A 19126-nucleotide genomic window follows, 5' to 3' on the forward strand; every position below is an offset into this window, starting at 1 on the left:
ATGAAACACATGATTGAAACCACTGCTGCCTGATCATAGATGCTCCAGCAAATCCTGTAAAATTCAAATCATTTCAACAATTTCTAGATTCTTGTTTGAATAAAAGGACTGTTCCATCCTTAGGAAAATGAATTATGACAAGTTTCCTTATTCATGGTGTATAATGTGGAAAGCCTTCATCTTATTTTACCACAAATGTATCTTGGTAATGTACTCATTAACATGCCTCATGCACAAGGTACAAGGGCACAGTTATCCAAGGGAAGTTGGTGTGCATATTTTAGAAGTTCTAATTAGTGACTCACAGAACCAAGTCAGTCCTTTAAAATATAAATAATTGTTATCATAACCCCCTATTGTCTAATGGGTTGACCGGACAGTCCAATCTGAAACAGAATTAGGATTACGACCTCTCTTTAGACAAGGTATTTTAAAATTTGGATGTATTTCTACTGGGCCCCATACTCTATTCTACTTTTATTTATAGCTACTCTTGGAATCTTGGAATAATTATGGATATTGATTATTCAAAAAACAATCTGGGAAACTACAGAAAGTATCTATTCAAAGCACTAAATAATACAGTAATGCTAAACAGAATTCTGTAAGGTCAAGTGGATTAATAATACATTGACAATTAAGCTACCAAATAGGTAGCTGATGTCTATGATATTTAAAATTCTATTTCAGAGACATGTTTGCTCTGATAAGTATAATACAAAACAAGTTGGCCTTTGTGTCAGGAAGACCTCTATTTAAATTCTACTTTTGACATATACTGGTTATGTGACCCCATATAAATCACTTAACCCCTCAGTTCTCTAGGCAATTCTCTAAGACTACAGGTTACAGAAAAGTTGATGTGATTTGCATTACATGAATGGAGTGCTCATTAAGTACTTACTTCAAAGCACTGTGCTAAACACTAGAGATGGAAAAGTAAGACAAACGTCCTTGGTCTCAAAGAGCTCCAATTATAAATGAAATAGGCAACAGTACAGAAGGTTTCAACTGTAAGGCCTATGGAAAAGTCCCATGGTCCTTAGGAGGCAGTGGCCAAGAAGATGGCAAGGCCTTTTCTTAATATGATTTCCACTAATAAAATCATAACATGTTCTGTTGTTGAATCATCTGACAGCACCAAGGACTTTGGTGACAGGACCATTCTTTTCTGATCTTTAATAGCTGTGGCTGTGGCACCTGAAAGAAGAGTTGTCAGGCAACATTTCCATAAGGATCATCTCCCAGGGTGACAGCTGAGGGCACTGGGCTAGAAGCATTGCCATTCCCAAGGCTCTTGGGTTTAGGATCTTGGGATATTTCCACTGGGATCTGAACAGAGATAATATATTTTTTTAAATTTTTTAATTAATTAATTTATTTTAGTGAGGCAATTGGGGTTAAGTGACTTGCCCAGGGTCACACAGCTAGTAAGTGTGTGTTAAGTGTCTGAGGCCGGATTTGAACTCAGGTACTCCTGACTCCAGGGCCGGTGCTCTATCCACTGCGCCACCTAGCTGCCCCCAGAGATAATATTTAAGGTGGAGATAGTGGTTTGATTTGCCTGGCACATGCCTGTCTCCTCCCCAGGGCACCTTGTTGCTTCAGTGAGGTTAATAGTGAGGATGGCTGGCTCTTTCACCATAGGAGTTGCTTCTTCTCTGATGATGGTTGTGAGTACTAGGCTGACAGTAAAAAGAGGTGATCTGGGAGATGCTACCGCTCTTAGGGCTCCTATGCCTATCTGACCATTGGTAGCATTTGTTAGAAAGTGGGACCTCTCCGCAATGATTTTTTCCCTATGATGACTATTGTTACTGGGCGAGAAGCAGGTCTGATGGCTTTGGGGACAGTGCTATTCTCAGATCTCTTGGAGTCAGGGTATTGTCAAGAAAAAGAGTTTCATCAATGGAAGTCCCCTAAGCCAAATATGTGGGGATAATCAAGTGACTTTTTTGTTTAAGGCAGCTAGGTAGTACAGTGGATAGACAGACCTGGAATCATGAAGACTCACCTTCCCGAGTTTAAATCTGACCTTGGACAGTTACTAGTTGTATGACCCTCAGCGAGTCACTTCACCCTGTTTGCCTCAGTTACCTCATTGGTAAAATGAGCTGGAGAAGGAAATGACAAACCACTCCAGTATCTTTGCCAAGGAAACCCCAAATGTGTGTCAGACATGACCAAAAACAACTGCACACACACACACACACACACACACACACACACATTTTCTGTCTAATGCATTTCAGTAACACTTGAATGCACAGTAGCCTCGTATTTTCTCTTTTTAATTCTAGAACTTCAGATAATTATAATTTATATAACTGTGGCTGCAATTTGGATTTATAATAAATGAACTTGTCTCTCTGCTTTTCATTGGAGATTCACAGTTCACTGTTGAAAAAAGAAGAGAAGATATTGATAACCCACAGCCAATAATGAGGGAAGAAATCACTATAGAAAATGTCACTACTGGGACAGCTAGGTAGTGCAGTGGATAAAGCACTGATCCTGGATTTAGGAGGACCTGAGTTCAAATCCAGTTCCAGACACTCAATACTTACGAGCTGTGTGGCCCAGGGCAAGTCACTTAATCTCCATTGCCCTGGGAAAGAAAGAAAGAAAGAAAGAAAGAAAGAAAGAAAGAAAGAAAGAAAGAAAGAAAGAAAGAAAGAAAGAAAGAAAGAAAGAAAGAAAGAAAGAAAGAAGGAAGGAAGGAAGGAAGGAAGGAAGGAAGGAAGGAAGGAAGGAAGGAAGGAAGGAAGGAAGGAAGGAAGGAAGGAAGGAAGGAAGGAAGGAAGGAAGGAAGGAAGGAAGGAAGGAAAGAGAAAAAGAAGGAAGGAAAGAAAGAAAGAAAGAAAGAAAGAAAGAAAGAAAGAAAGAAAGAAAGAAAGAAAGAAAGAAAGAAAGAAAGAAAGAAAGAGAAAAAAAGAAAGAAGATGGCACTACCTTCTTCATGGATATTAGCAACAACTGCTGACCATCTGCCACCAACAAACAGGTGGATAAAAGTTCTTCAGGAATGGCAATATCACAGAGAATATCAGTCCCTCTGTTATCTCTGCCCCCATGAAAGTGACTTGCCCAGGGTCACACAGCTAGTAAGTGTCAAGTGTCTGAGGCCAGATTTGAACTCAGGTCCTCCTGACTCCAGAGCCAGTGCTTTATCCACTGTGTCACCTAGCTGCCCCTGACTGTCTTCTAAGGAAGCAACTACTATGGAGAAGGAGCCAGCCATCCCCACCAACTGACAACCAACAGCAACACATAGGACAGACACCTACTGTAGAGATACAGCCATGCACCCTCTGCAAGTGTTACAGCCAAAGCAACTGAAGATCCAGAAAAGAAAGCCCTTGCCACCAAAAGTCATGGTGCTGTCAAATGAAATAATATCAGAAAAGGATATGATTTTACTAGCTGAAAGACACTGATAAAGAGGAATTACCTTTTTCTTTGCCATTATATCCCAAGTATCATGGAATCTTTCCATCTGCCTTGCAGCTAAAATCTTTCATCCATTTTATCTATCCCATTGATAATGAGAGCTCTTTGAGAGCAGGGACTGTCTTACTTTTCTATTTCTATCCTCAGTGCTTTATATATAGTAATAACTTTTTCCATCCATTTATCTATCCATCCATACAGCCATTCATTCAGAAAATTTGTTGCAAGAATGCTTGGTCTAACACCTTACACCATATACAAAAGTAAGGTTAAAATTGGTGCGTAATTTAGACATAAAGTGTGATACCACAGGCAATTAGGAGATGAAGGAATAGTTTATCTGTCAGATATATGGGGAGGGGAAAAATTTATGACCAAACAAGAGATGGAGAACATTACAAAATACAAAATGGATCAATTTAATTGAGTTAAAAAGATTATGCACAAACAAAACCAATGCAACCAAGTTTAGAAGGAAAGAAGTTGGGAAACAATTTTATAGCCAGTATTCCTGATAAAGGCCTCATTTCTAAAATATATCAGGAACTAAGTCAAATTTATAAGAATGCATGTCATTCCCCAGTTAAGAAATGGTCAAAGGATGGGAACAGGCAGTTTTCAGATGAAGAAATCAGTTATCTGTAGTCACATGAAAAAATACTCTAAATCACTATTGATCAGAGAAATAAAAATTAAAACAATTCTGAGATACCACCTCACACCTATCAGATTGACTAATATGAAAAAAAAGGAAAATGATAATGTTGGAGAAGATGTGGGAAAATTGGAACACTAATGTATTGTTGGTGGAATTGTGAACTGATCCAACCATTTTGGAGAGCAATTTGGAACTATGCCCAAAAGGCTGTGGGGCTGTGCATACCCTTTGACACAGCAACACCACTGCTAGGTCTGTATCCCAAAGAAATCATATAAAAGGGAAAAGGACCATATGTACAAAAAAATATTTCTAGCATCTCTTTTTGTGGTGGCAAAGAAATGTAAGGATGCCCATCAATTGGGGAATGGCCGAATAAATTGTGGTGTATGAATGTAACTGAATACTATTGTACTATAAGAAATGATGAACAGGTAGATTTCAGAAAAAGCTGGACTTACATGAACTGATGCTAAGTGAAGTGAGCAGAACCAAGAGAACATTGTACACATAAACAGCAACATTGTGTGATGATCAACTATGAAGGACATGGCTCTTCTCAGCAATGCAATGATCCAGGGCAATTCCAAAAAACTTATGATCAAAAATGCTCTCTACATCCAGAAAAAGAACTATGGAGATTGAATGTAGATCAAAGTATACTATTTTTACTTTATTTGTTGTTATTTTTTCTTTCTTGTGTTTTTCTCTTTTGTTCTGATTCTTCTTTTACAACATGACTAATATGGAAATATGTGTAACATGATTGAAAATGTATAACATATATCTAATTTATTGCTGTCTTGGGGAGGTGGGAGGGAAAAGAGTGTGGAAGAAAAAATTTGAATTAAAATAAAATAAAATACTACTAAAAAAAGAGAGAATGCTTGATCTATTCCATCTCCACTGAATCATGGTTTAATTTTGAAGTAGGAAACAATCTATACTGCTATATCTTTGATAGAAATTCTTTATTAAATAGCCTGGTTGTTTTAGATAAATTTTTTCTAGCTGGATTAGGAGAATTAAAAATAAACACAACACACTGGCCTACCCAGGCAGTGTGATACAGTTGATACAGTGCTGGTTTGGAGTCAGGATACCCTGGGACTGAATTCTGACTTTGACTCTTAACTAGCTGTGTAACATTGAGCAAGATACTTAATCTCTCTGATTCAGTTTTCTCATTAGTATAATAAGGATAATAATACTTATAAAATCTACCCTACAGTTGTTGTGAGGTTGAAAGATGACCATTGCTTAGTTTAGTTAAGAACTTAGGATATTCCTGTGCTTAGCACAGTGCCTGGCACATAGTTGGGGCTTAATAATTTTTATTAATTGGGGCAGCTAGATGGCACAGTGGATAAAGCACTGGCCCTGGATTCAGGAGGACCTGAGTTCAAATCCAGCCTCAGACACTTGACACTAGCTGTGTGACTCTGGGCAAGTCACTTAACCCTCATTGCCCCGCAAAAAAAAAAAAATAATAATGCTTATTGATTGATCAATTATGTAGACAAACTCCAATTTAAACTTTAAAACATTATAAAACTATCCATTATTATTATTATTACAAAGCCAATGATAGTTTTCTTTTTTCTTATTAAAATTAAATTTGTTATTCTAACAAATTGACAAATATGAAAAAATATGAACATTACACATTTCCATACAAAAAGAACACACAAAAAATTGATCATATGAGACATTGGGCAAATCACTTAAAATTCATGGGTCTCAGTTTCTTCAAAGGAAAATGAGAGGATCATACTAGATGACTTCTGAGGTCTATTCCAGCACTAGATCCATAAACCATGCGAAATGTTGATTCTCTATTAAGTGCAACTTAATTTTCAAAATGTATACATGAAGTTCAACTTTTCCTACTTATTTGTGCCTCCCTCTGAACTTCCTTCTGCATTATGAATGTTTTATTGACACACTTTTTTGTATCACTATTGCTAATCTCTCTCTCCCCACTCCAATTCCTTACCAAATCCAAATTTTAAAATAATCTCCCTTTTATCAAATTAATAGTCAAGCACAACAAACACATATCTTGCCATGTCCAGAAATCTGTGTTGTTCTGCATGCTGAGTCTTTCAACTATCTGTCAGAAAGTAAGTAGCATGCTTCATCATAGGTCCTCTGGAATTGTAGCTGATTATTGTGTTCAATAGACAGAATTCTTACCTCTTTCAAAATTATTTTTATAGTATTGTTATGTAAATTGCTCTCCCGATTCTGCTCATTTCACTCTGAATCACTTCACACAAGTATTCCCAAATTTCACTGAATCTATCTCATTATTTTTATTGGATAATATTCCATTGCATTCACATACCATCATACATATCTATCTATCTATCTATCTATCTATCCCATAGTTTCCAATTCTTTGCTACAATAAAAAGTGCTATGGAATTTTTATGGGTCCTTTACATTTTTCTTTAATCTCTTTGGGGTATATGCCTCATAATGACTTCTCACACTGGAAGACACACATCCCTTTGACTTCACTCTAGAAGAACCTCCTGACCCTTTGTCCCTCCTTGTCATCGAGTACCTTCTAGAACCTCTATTTCGAGTAAATGCCCAAATTGACCATGCTCATTGCTTTATTCTACTCCTGGCTCTGATTCTGATTCTCTAGACTTCTCTCCAGTCATTTCTCACATCTTTTTTCTTCCCCCTATTCATGTCTCTTTTATGGGTTGTCTTCCTAAATTAGAATGTAAAGTCCTTGAAGGCAGGGACTTTTATCCTCTTGCTTGAATTTGTATTCTCAAGGCTTAGCACAGTGCCTAGCATATAGTAAGCATGTAATAAATGCTTCTTCAATAGTATCATCAATTTATCAAAAAGTAATTATAGTTTAGTGGTTTTGGGGATATAATTCCAAATATTTTTCTTTTCTTTTCTTTTTGTTTTGTGAGGCAATTGGGGTTAAGTGACTTGCCCAGGGTCACGCAGCTAGTAAGTGTTAAGTGTCTGAGGCCAGATTTGAACTCAGGTCCTCCTGAATCCAGGGCCGGTGCTCTATCCACTGCACCACCTAGCTGTCCCCCAAATATTTTTCTAAAAAATATGTTCCTTTTGGTACCAATATACTAGTTTATGCCATATTTACTACTATGTGATATCTCCCTTCAACAACTGACATTTTCTTTTCTTTTTTGTCATCTTTGCTAATCTGGTGGGTTTAAGGTGGAACCTCACAATTACTTCACATCTCTGCTGTTGTTATTATTTATATAATTTTTTTCATAAGATTTTAATATCTTGCTTTTTTTGAGAATTTGCCTGCTTATATTCTTTGGCCAAATTATGTAATGAGAAATGGCTCTTATTAATATATATTTGAATTGTGTCTTATGTATCTCATATATCAGATCTTTGAAGGAGAAATTGTTGCAAAAATTTTTCCCCAGTTGTCTAAATTTAATTGCAATGGTTTTATTTGTGAAAAGCTTTTCAATTTTATGTATTCAAAACTATCCAATTTATAGTCTCTTTTCTATCCCTTGTTTTTTTTTTTTTTTGTTTGTTTGTTTGTTTTTGTTTTTGTTTTTGTTTTTTTGCTGGGGCAATGAGGGTTAAGTGACTTGCCCAGGGTCACACAGTCAGTAAGTGTCAAGTGTCTGAGGCCAGATTTGAACTCAGGTCCTCCTGAATCCAGGGCCAGTGCTTTATCCAATGTGCCACCTAGCTGCCCCTCTATCCCTTGCTCTTTAAAGAAGTCTTCTCTTATTTCTGCTGGCAAATGGTGTTTCCTTCCCCAGTTGTCTAATTTATTTACAATGCTGCCATTTATATATAGGTCATATATCCAATGGAAGTTTATTGTAGGATATGAAATCTTGGTCTGGACCTAATTTCTGCCAAACTTCTTTTTAGTTTTCCCATAATTTTTCAACAAATAAGCAGGAATCTTACCTTTGCAGTTGGGAATCTTTACATTTATCAAAGACCATGCTATTGTGTTCATTTGCCTTTGTATTTAGTGTATCTAATCTGTTTCAGTGATCGATCCCTATATTTTGAAGTGATACCAAATACTTTTGATGATTATTGCTTTAGAGTTCAATTAGATATTTTATATTGCTAATACCTTTTCTTTCTACTTTAATTGTCTTTTTCACTTTGGATTCTTGACCTTTTGTTTGTCAATTTCTATCTATTTTGGTTTTTATTATTTTTCTAATTTTACAAAGTAATCCTTTGGTGGTTTGATTAGTATGACATTGTTTAAGTTTATTTAAGTTATATTTTCAATTCATTATATTTGCAATGTCCAACCATGAGAAACTGTCATGCTTTCCTTTCTGTAAAGAGTAGTTTACTGTTGTTGTTATTGCTGTTGTACTCCTATAACTCCTGTTTGGGTGTTTATTGCTGGATTCCCAAATTCTTTAATTATTTTGAAAGGAATTTCTCTGTCTCTTCCTACTGGATTTTCTTTTTTATTTCTTTGAAATTTTATTGGCATTTTTAATTTTTAAAGGCATTTTTATTTAAAGTTTTGAGTTCCAAATTCTATCCCTCTTTTCTTCCCTCCCCTTCCTCTTCCTGGGAGGAGAGGGAATCAGATATAGGTTATGCATGTGCAATTATGCGAAGCAATTCTAAATCAGTGATTTTGTAAAAGAAGACTTGAATAAAGGAAAAAAGAAAGTGAAAAATAGCATGCTTCAGTCTATATTCAAATAATATCAGTTCTTTCTAGAGAGGAGAATGGTATGCTTCAACATTAGTCCTTTGGGATTGTCTTGGATCATTGTATGACTGAGACAAGCTAAGTCATTCACACCTCTTCATCAAACAATATTGCTGTCACTGTGCATAATGTTCTCTTGGTTCTACTCCCTTCGCTATACATCAATTCATACGAGTCTTTCCAGGTTTTTCTGAAATCATTCTGCTTGTCATTTCTTATAGCACAACAATATTCCATTACAATCATATACCACAGTTTTTTTAGCCATTCCCCAATTAAAAAAAAGAAATTTAAAGTCCTTCAGAGTTATATTGCTGAAAATAACCACATACTTCCCAGCAGATCATCTTACACTATTGCTGTTATTTTGTATACAGTACATTTCACTCTACTTCAATTCATGTAGATCTTTCCAGGTTTTTCTGATAGCATCCTGTTCATCATAACTTTTATATAATACCTTAAACTTGGCAAAGAATTTTCTTCTGTGTAATTTAAGATTCTAAATGTGGATTCTAATGTGTTCCCCCAGTTTTGGGGGAAACTGGCTAAAATCACTGATAAAACGAGTTTAGGTTTTTAAGGGTTTATTGGAAAATAGAAAGAAAAAGATTGAGAACAGAATTCCAACAGCCTGGCATTCCTATCTTTTCTCAAATTTCCTGTGAAGTCCTCTGCCGCCACCACCACCAAGTCAGGAACCCAAAAACGCAAGAGCTCTCCGCGCAGGCTCCCTCTCCTCCTTCCTGTCTCCTCCCAGAAAATAGGAGGCTCCTCAAGTTGATTGGCTGGTAGCCTTGATAGAGAGCACCCATGAGCAAACGTCATTTCCTGATGCCAAGGAAAAGCCACAGTGCCTCTGAGGCATTTTCCTCATGGTGGAGCTTTCCCACAGCAAGTCTCCAGTAGGTGGCATCATTCTAATCATTACACTTCACAATAGCCCAGCAAAGTAGGTACCATACATCTTGCCATCATAGTCAATCATCATAACTATTTCCCTCCATCCTATTCCTTTCCCATGATATTTACTCTATTTTTCTATCTTCTTTTACCCTATTCCTCTTCAAAAGTGTTTTACTTCTGACTTTCCAGTCCCCAGCTCTGCCCTCCCTTCTTTTACCCTTCCCTCCTTATCCTCTTCCCCTCCTACTTTCCTGTAGGGTTAAATAGATTACTCCTCCCAATTGGGTGTGTATGTTATTCACTCCTTGAGCCCACTCTGATGAGATAAGGTCTTTGAGCTAATTCTGTGTTCTAAATTTTTCTTCCTCCCTCCCTCCTCAACCCTCCCTTTGAAATAAAGCAATTCAATATAAGTCATACATGTGCAGTTATGCAGAACAGCTTGACCTTCCTAGAAAGTGTTCTGCTTTTTACTGCTCCCTCTCCCAATCTGCCCTTCCCTCCATCCCCTCTCCCCCCCCCTTATCTCCTTCCCCTCCCACTTTCCATCAGGGCAAAAATGTATTACTATACCCACTTGAGTATGTATGTTATTCCCTCTTTGAGCCAGTTCTAATGATAGTAAGCTTCACTCACTCCCCCACTCCTTCCCCTTATTCCCCTCCCCTCCATAGGCTTTCTTCTTATTTCCTTCATGTGATCTACCTCTCCCCAGACCATCTCTCCCCTTCCTCCTCCCCCAGTCTATTCCTACTACACCTCAACCCTATTTTAAAGATGCCATCATGGGTTAGCTAGGTCACTCAGTGGACCAAACACCAGCCCTGGACCCAGGAGGCCCTGAGCCCAAATCTGGCCCCAGACATAAGACACAGCACCCTGCTAGACCCACAAGGATAAACAAAAAATAAATGCTTTACACATATCATCCCTTCATATTCAGTTCAGACCTGCGTCCTCTGTCTGAGTGTATTCCTTTTAGCTACTCTAATATTGAGAAAGTACTTATGAGTTTACAGTATTATCTTCCCATGTAGGAATGTAAACAGTTTAATCTTCCAATATCCATCATGATTTTTTCTTCCTGTTTACCTTTTTATGCTTCTCTAGGGTCTTGTATTTGAAAGTCAAATTTTCTATTAAGTTCAGGTCTTTTTCATCACAAATGCCTGAAAGTCCTCTTTTTCATTGAAGTCCCATTGTTTCCTCTGGAAAAATTTAATCAGCATTGTTGGGTACCTGATTCTTGGCTGTAGTTCCAGTTCCTTTGCCCTCTGGAATATAATATTCCATGCCCTCTTGTCCTTCAATGTAGATGCTGCCAGATCTTGTTTTATCCTTATTGTAGCTCCATAGTATTTGAACTCCTTTTTTCTAGCTGCTTGCAATATTTTCTTCTTGACCTGGGAGCTCTAGAATTTGGCTATAATATTCCTGGAGGTTTTCCTTTTGGGATCTCTTTTCAGGAGGAGATTGGTGGATTCTTTCAATTTCTATTTTACCTTCTGCTTCCAGAATATCAGGGCAATTTTCTTGGGAGATGCTGTCTAAATTCTTATTTTGTTTTTGTTTTGGTGGGGTAAAGAGGGTTAAGTGACTAGCCCAGGGTCACGCAGCTAGTAAATGTTAAGTGTCTGATGCTGGATTTGAACTCAGGTACTCTTGAATCCAGGGCCAGTGCTTTATCTACTGCGCCATCCTAGCTGCCACCTAAACTCTTATTTTAATCATGGTTTCAGGTAGTCCAATAATTTTCAAATTATCTCTCCTGGATTTATTTTCCAGGTCAGCTGTTTTTCCAAGGAAGTATTTCATATTGCCCTCTATTTTTTTATTCAATTGAATTTGCTTTACTGTGTCTTGGTTTGTCATAAAGTCATTAGCTTCCATTTGTTCAGTCCTAATTCTTAGGCAATAATTTTCTTCGGAGAGCTTTTATTCTCATTTTCCATTTGGCTTTTCATACTGTTGACTTTTTTTATGACTCTCCTGCATTGATCTCATTTCTCTTTCCATTCTTTCCTCCACCTCTCTAAATCTTCCTTCTCTCTCTCCTACTTTCTCTCTAAAGTCCCTTTTTATCACTTCCATGGCCTGAGACCAATTCATATTTTTCTTAGAAGCTTTGGATGTAGGGGCCCTGAGGTTGTTATCCTTTTCTGAGGGTGCATATCAATTTTCCTTGTGGTGAAAGAAACTTTCAATAGTTCTCAACTTTCTTTGCTTGCTCACCTGGCCATCTTTTACTTGACTTGTAACTCCCTCTTACAGTGGGACCCTACTTCCAAGGTATACTGTTCGAAGCTTCAAAGGGTCCTAGCTTTTTTTATTTTGAGGGAGGGCAGGGTTTTCTCTTGCCTGGCCTGTGCTCTGATCCAAAGATAACCTCAAGCCAATTTGCTAATTAACCAGCCAGCAGAGCTTTGTGTGCTGTGGTGGTTCTTAGCTACTAAGAGCCTGGGCCCCTCCTCCACATTCCCCCCTTCCCCCATGCTCAAGATTGCTTCCTGGTTCCTTGCTGGAATAGGATAATGGAATTCCTCCTTAGGTCCTGCAGACACCACTGTAATCTTCCCTGCCCCACCTCAGCCAGCCATTCAGCCCTCTCACCTGACCCTAGGTTTAGTTTCAGAAGATGCTGGTGCTGAAGCTGATTTGGAGGCTCGGGTGTAAGTTCTTCTGGTGCAATGTGCCTGGGGTCTTTGTTAGTACAATCACAGGGTTGGACTGTTCATGCAGCCCAGTATGGCCCCCTTTAATCTGTCTTTGGCTGGAAAAATAATCTCAGCCCATCTTTTGGGGGGCTTTTGCTGCTCCAGGGGTTCTTTTAATGCTGTTTTGGGGGTAATTGTGTCAGGAACTCTGTGCTTTTAATGTCTTTTCTCTGCCATCTTGACTCTGCCCCCAGAAACCCAATTGAAGGGTATTCCTTTGATTTCCAATTCTTAGCCACCACAAAAAGAGCTGCTATAAATATTTTTTATACAAATAGGCCCTCTCCACATTTTTTTGGATATCTTCGTGATAAGGACCTCCTACTGGATTTTCTTGCTAATGTACAAAAAAGTTGACCACTTCTGTGGGTTTTTAATATCTTGCTACTTTGCTGAAGTAATTTTAATAATTGATAACTATTTTATACTTAAAGTTCTAGGCTTCTTTAAATTAACCATCATAACTTATGAAAAATAATAATGTTGTTTCCTCAGTTTCTATACTTATTCTACCAATTTCTTTTCCTTATCTTATTGGCATAGCTAGGGTATCTAGAACTATATTAAACAATAATGACAATAACATCATAGTATAGATTTAGAGCCAGAAAGGACTTTAGAGATTAATGAGCCCAACTCCCTCATTTACAGATGAGATAACTGAGACCAATAGAGTTTGTGACTTTCCTAAGGACACTTAATTTGTAAGTATCTGAAGTGGCTATTAGTTCAGCTATTATTTTTACCTCTAGCCTTTCTTCATTATAGTGAATACCAGCTCTTGGTTTTATGCAGATTATATTTATCACATTTAAGGAAGGTACATATATTTACATGCTTTTTAACATGTGTAACAGCAATAAAAAGGTTATTTCTAATGAGAGTAATGATAAAATCACGTGATTCTTGCATTTTGTTTATAGTGAACTAACAATGTTGGCATAAATATCATGGGGCACTATATCAAATATCACTATGTCATGGGCAATAGTCTTTTTCATTTAACCTGTAGTATCTTTGATAATATTTTCTTCAATATTTTGTGTCAATATTTATTGAGAATTAGACTATAGTTCTCTTTCTCTGCTTTTTTTTTGTTTTGTTTTGTTTTTTAGTGAGGCAATTAGGGTTAAGTGACTTGCCCAGGGTCACACAGCTAGTAAGTGTTAAGTGTCTGAGGACAGATTTGAACTCAGGTCCTCCTGACTCCAGGGCCGGTGCTCTATCCACTGCGCCACCTAGCTGCCCCTCTTTCTCTGCTTTTATCTCTCTCTCTCTGATTAAAACATAAAGATCATATTTCCACCATACAAAATTTTGGTTGAACACTTTCTTTTTCTATTTTTACAAAGAGAATATGTATTATTGGAATTAATTTTTGTTAAGTATATTTGGTAGAATTGTCTTCCTCTACTACCCTTAATTATGCCATCTTTTTTGGGGGGTGGGGCAATGAGGGGTAAGTGACTTGCCCAGAGTCATACCACTAGTGAGTGTCAAGTGTCTGAGGTCAGATTTGAACTCAGGTACTCCTGAATCCAGGGTCGGTGGTTTATCCACTGCACCACCTAGCTGCCCCTAATTATGCCATCTTAAAAAGACCAATAATATCTACTTCAAAGCCTAAGAGGCCTTCGTAGAAATTCACTTACAAATCATGTCTACCACTCTGATCACAGGGAAGTATGATGGAACTTCTTAGCTCAGTAAAATTGGTGGCTATTAGAATTCACTTGTAAATCCATCTGGTCCTGGGTTTCTTTTTTCTTTGGAAGTTCATTTTTGATTTGTTCAGTTTCTTTTTCTGAAATTAGATTTACATAAAGACTCTATATAGCTTGTTGTGCTAATCTGGTCTTTTATATTTTTGTAAATAGGAATCAATTCCATTGAAGTCATAAGCTTTGTTGGCATATAATTAGAAAAATATCTTCTAAAAAATCATTTCCTCTTCATTTGTTATGAATTCTCCTTTTTCATTTCTGATACTGGTAGTTTGATTTCTTCACACTCTCAATAAAATTATCTAATATCCCATTAAAAATTTTTTTTTCCCAAAATAAACTTCTGGCTTTATTGATTAATTTAATAGGTTTTTAAAACTTTAAATTTTGTTACTATTTTCTTGGATTTTCAGAATATTTTCTTCAAAAAGCTAATTTCATAATTCCAGGGACATATGATTAATTCTCATTTAAAATACATTTAAAAAGTAAAGTTCAATATTCCCTATTATCAAGGAGCTCCCATTCTAATGTGGGAGACAACACATAAAGAAGCTTTCAGTTGCAAGGCAAATGGAGTAGTCCCAGGTTACTAAGGGTGTCTGGACAGAGGGAGAGTGAGGAGACCTTACAAGGACTTATAATACTTATCTCATAGTGTTGTGAAGCTCAAACTAGATAATGTATGTAAAGAATTAGGCCTGAGTTAAAGCTCTCAATAGATATCAGTTCTTAATAGGCAAAGGTAGTATTCAGAACCCCTACTTACTTCACAGTGTCTTTCTTTTAGTCCTCAAGAAATAGGCTGGCAAGATGAGCAGGCAGAAAAAGGTACAGACCATAGAAAGTTTCTTTGGTGACAAGGAAGAGCTAGGTACTTCCTCAGAAGAGGATAGCAACATCAGGGCTCCTATATCCAAAGCTTCCAAGAAAAGTACGAATTGGTCTCAAGCCATAGAGGTGCTCAAAATGGACTTTGAAGATACAGTAAGAAAGGTAGAGGAAAAAATGAGAGTGATACAGGAAAGTCATGAAAAAATAGTCAACAGCTTACAAAGCCAAATGGAAAAGCTCTCTGAAGAAAATAATTGCCTAAGAATTAAGATTGAATAAATGGAAGCTAGTGACTTTATGAGAAACCAAGACACAATAAAGAAAACCCAAATTTATAAAAACAAATAGAGGGCAATGTGAAATATCTTCTTTGAAAAACAGATGACCTGAAAGGGAAAAGGACCCACATGTACAAAAATATTTATAGCTGCTCTTTTTGTAGTGGCGAGGAATTGGAAATTGAAGGGCTGCCCATCAATCTGGGAATGGCTAAACAAGTTGTGGTATATGAATGTAATGTAATTCTATTGTACTGTAAGAAATGATGAGCAGGAAGAGTTCAGAGAAACCTGGAAGGACTTGCATGAATTGATGATGAGTGAGATGAGCAGAACCAGGAGAACATTGTACACAGTATCATCAACATTATGTATTGATCAACTGTGATAAACTTGATTCTTCTCAGCAATACAATGGTACAAGATAGTTCCAAAGGACTCATGATGGAAAAGGCTCTCCAAATCCAGAAAAAAAAAGAACTGTGGAATATGGGTACAGATTGAACCATACTATTTCTTTTGTTTTTGGTGCTGCTGTTTTTCTTTTTTGAGGTTTTTCCTTTTTGCTCTGATTCTTCTCTTATAACATGACTAATGCAGAAATATGTTTAATGTTATTGTACATATATAACTTATATCAGATTACTTGCTGTCTTGGGGAGGGGGGGAGGAAGGAGAGGGAGAGAAAAAAATTTGAAGCTAGAAATCTTATAAAAACAAATATTGACAACTATCTCTACATGTAACTGGAAAATAATAAAATACTTTTATAATTAAAAAAATTGGTATTATTTTGCATTCTAAAAAAAACAAAAGAAAAAAGAAAAACATCTGACCTGGAAAATAGATCCATGAGAGATAATTTGAAAATTATTGGTCTCCCTGAAAACCATGATCAAAATAAGAGCTCAGACATCATCTTCCAAGGGTTTGTCAGGGAAAATAGCCCTGATATTCTAGAAACAGAAGGTAAATTAGAAATTGAAAGAATCCACCAATCACATCCTGAAAAGAGATCCCAAAAGGAAAACCTCCAGGAATATTATAGCGAAATTCCAGAGCTCCCAGGTCAAGGGGAAAATATTGCAAGCAGCCATAAAGAAACAATTAAAATACTATGGACCCACAGTCAGGATAACAGAAAATCTAGAAGTTTCTACATTTAAAGGACCAGAGGGCATTGAATATGATACTCTGGAGAGCAAATGAACTGGGAATACAACCAAAAATCACCTACCCAGCAAAACTGTTTATAATCTCTCAGGAGAAAAAATGGGACTTCAATGAAAAAGGGAACTTTCAGGCATTTGTGATGAAAAGACCTGAACTAAATAGAAAATTTGACTTTCAAATATAAGACCCTAGAGAAGCATAAAAAGGTAAACAGCAAGAAGAAATCATGATGGATATTGGAAGATTAAACTGTTTACATTCCTACATGGGAAGATGACATGTCTAATTCATAAGAACATTCCCATTATTACGACAGATGATAGGAATAAATTTAGATAGAGGACAGAGGTCTGAACTGAATATAAAGGGATGACATCTGTAAAGCACTTATTTTTTCTTTATCATTTTTTGTGGGGTGGTCAGGGTTGGGTGGCATGCCTGGAGTGAGTATCTTGTGATTGGGCTGGATTTGGGCTTGGGTCTTCCTGAGTTCAGGGCAAGTGCTTTGTCCACTGTGTCACCTAGCTGCCCCATGATGATATCTTTAGGGTAAAATTTTATTTATTTTATTTATTTTTTATTTTATTTTATTTTTTTGTGGGGCAATGGGGGTTAAGTGACTTGCCCAGGGTCACACAGCTAGTAAGTGTCAAGTGTCTGAGGCCGGATTTGAACTCAGGAACTCCTGAATTCAGGGCCGGTGCTTTATCCACTGCACCACCTAGCTGCCCCTCTTTAGGGTAAAATTGAGGAGGGAGAGGATTGCACTGAGGGAGGGGGAAGTGGAGATGTAGAATAGGGTGCAATCTCACATGAAAGCAGGACATGACTTATAGAGTTGGGGGGGGGGAGAGATGGGGGAGAAGTGGAGCAGTCAGTGGGCCTTATACTTAACAGAACTGGCTCAAAGACCTTAATCTCATCAGAATTGGTTCAAGGAAGAAATAAAATATACACTCAATTTGGGTGGAGTAATCTATCTAACCCTGCAGGAAAATATGAGGGGAAGGGGATAAGGAGGGAGAGGTGAAAGAAGGGAGGGCAAAGTGGGGGAGGTAGCAGTCAGGAGCAAAACACTTCTGAGGAAGAATAGGGTAAAAGAAGATAGAAAATAGAGTAAATATCATAGGTAGGGAATAGGATGAAGAGAAACAGTTAACAATAGCAACTGTTAAAAAGAATTTGAAGCAGAGGCAAGAGTAATGTAAAATGATGATGATCATGATAACTGATGGGTTGATTGATGATGATGGGAGGAAGATGAGGATTGATTGATGATGAAGAGGAGGGTTAAATGATGAAGATGGGATGAGGAGGATTGATTGTGGATGATAATGATGAGGATCAATGTTTGGTTGATGATGATTGGTTCATTATTATGATCACAAAGTGTATAGTTCTTACTTTGCCAGGCTATTGTGAAGAAAATTATTTGTCAATTATAAGGTACTATATAAATGTTATCTATTACTGTTGTTGCAATAATGAACCTCAGGGATTTATTGTAAGAAAATCTCTCTTTAAAGTACTATATAAATGTTTACTATAAAAAATCATGAACAGGATGCTATCAGAAAGACCTGAAAGGACCTGTATGAGCTGATGCAAAGTGAAATGTACTGTGTACAAAGTAACAGCAATATTATGAGATGATGTGCTCTGAATGACTTGGTTATTTTCAGCAATGCAATGATCCAAGACAACTTTGAAGATCTTATGAAATATGCAATCCATCTACAGAGAGAGAACTGATGGTATCTGAATATAGATTGAAACATAATTTTTTGTTAGTTATTTTATCGGAAATTTTGTTTTTGTCTGTTTTCTTTTACAACCTGGCTAATGTAGAAATGTTTTGCATGACTGCTCATGTATAGCTTATATTGAATTGCTTGAGTTCTTGGGGGATGGGGGTGGGGAGGGAGGGAAGTAGAGAATTTGGAACACAAAGTTTTAAAAAAATTGTGTATTTTAAATGTAATTTGGGAAATAAAATTCTAAATATAAAATTTAAAAAAAAGTCCACCACAAATACCTACTTTACCTATACATGAAGCCAGTTATCCTGTTGATAGGAATATGTACTGGTTGATCTTTACTTTGTAATGTTTGAGCCTCAAAACCTGAAGTTTCACGAGCAGAAGTGAAGTTTCACCACATTCAAAGACTTCAGCACAGCCTTCAGCAGAAGTAGAACAATTAGGCTTGAAAACCTTAAGTGACCGGTGGCCATGTGCAACATCAAACCCCATCCTGCTTCTTGAATACCAACTGGGGCATCCATATCTTGACACTTGGTGATAAGGGATTTAGGCAAATGTAAAGCAAAAGTGAAAATGAAAAAGGATTATGTGGTCCAGTCATTAAAGCCTTCTGGGTCCTGTTCCTCTTTCTTCCTTACTCCCCCTTGTTTGGGGAAGACTGCTTTTTCTGGGACACAGCTGCCGATCAGTCTATGTGGTAAATTCAGATTCATCACTCTCTGCATAGCCAAGCTGGTATACTTATGATAGAGATTCATGCCAAGGTAGAAATCTACTTGTTAACTCTCTTTATGAGGTATGATCTGATGGAAAATTTGGGTTAGTAGTTCTGACAAGAGAAGAAATAAGAATTGAGTTTTGAGCTTTCTGTAAAATCCCGTCTCATCCATTGTTCTACTATTGCAT

The sequence above is a fragment of the Dromiciops gliroides genome, chromosome 2, assembly GCF_019393635.1.
Source record: "Dromiciops gliroides isolate mDroGli1 chromosome 2, mDroGli1.pri, whole genome shotgun sequence".
Taxonomy (NCBI): Eukaryota; Metazoa; Chordata; class Mammalia; order Microbiotheria; family Microbiotheriidae; genus Dromiciops; species Dromiciops gliroides.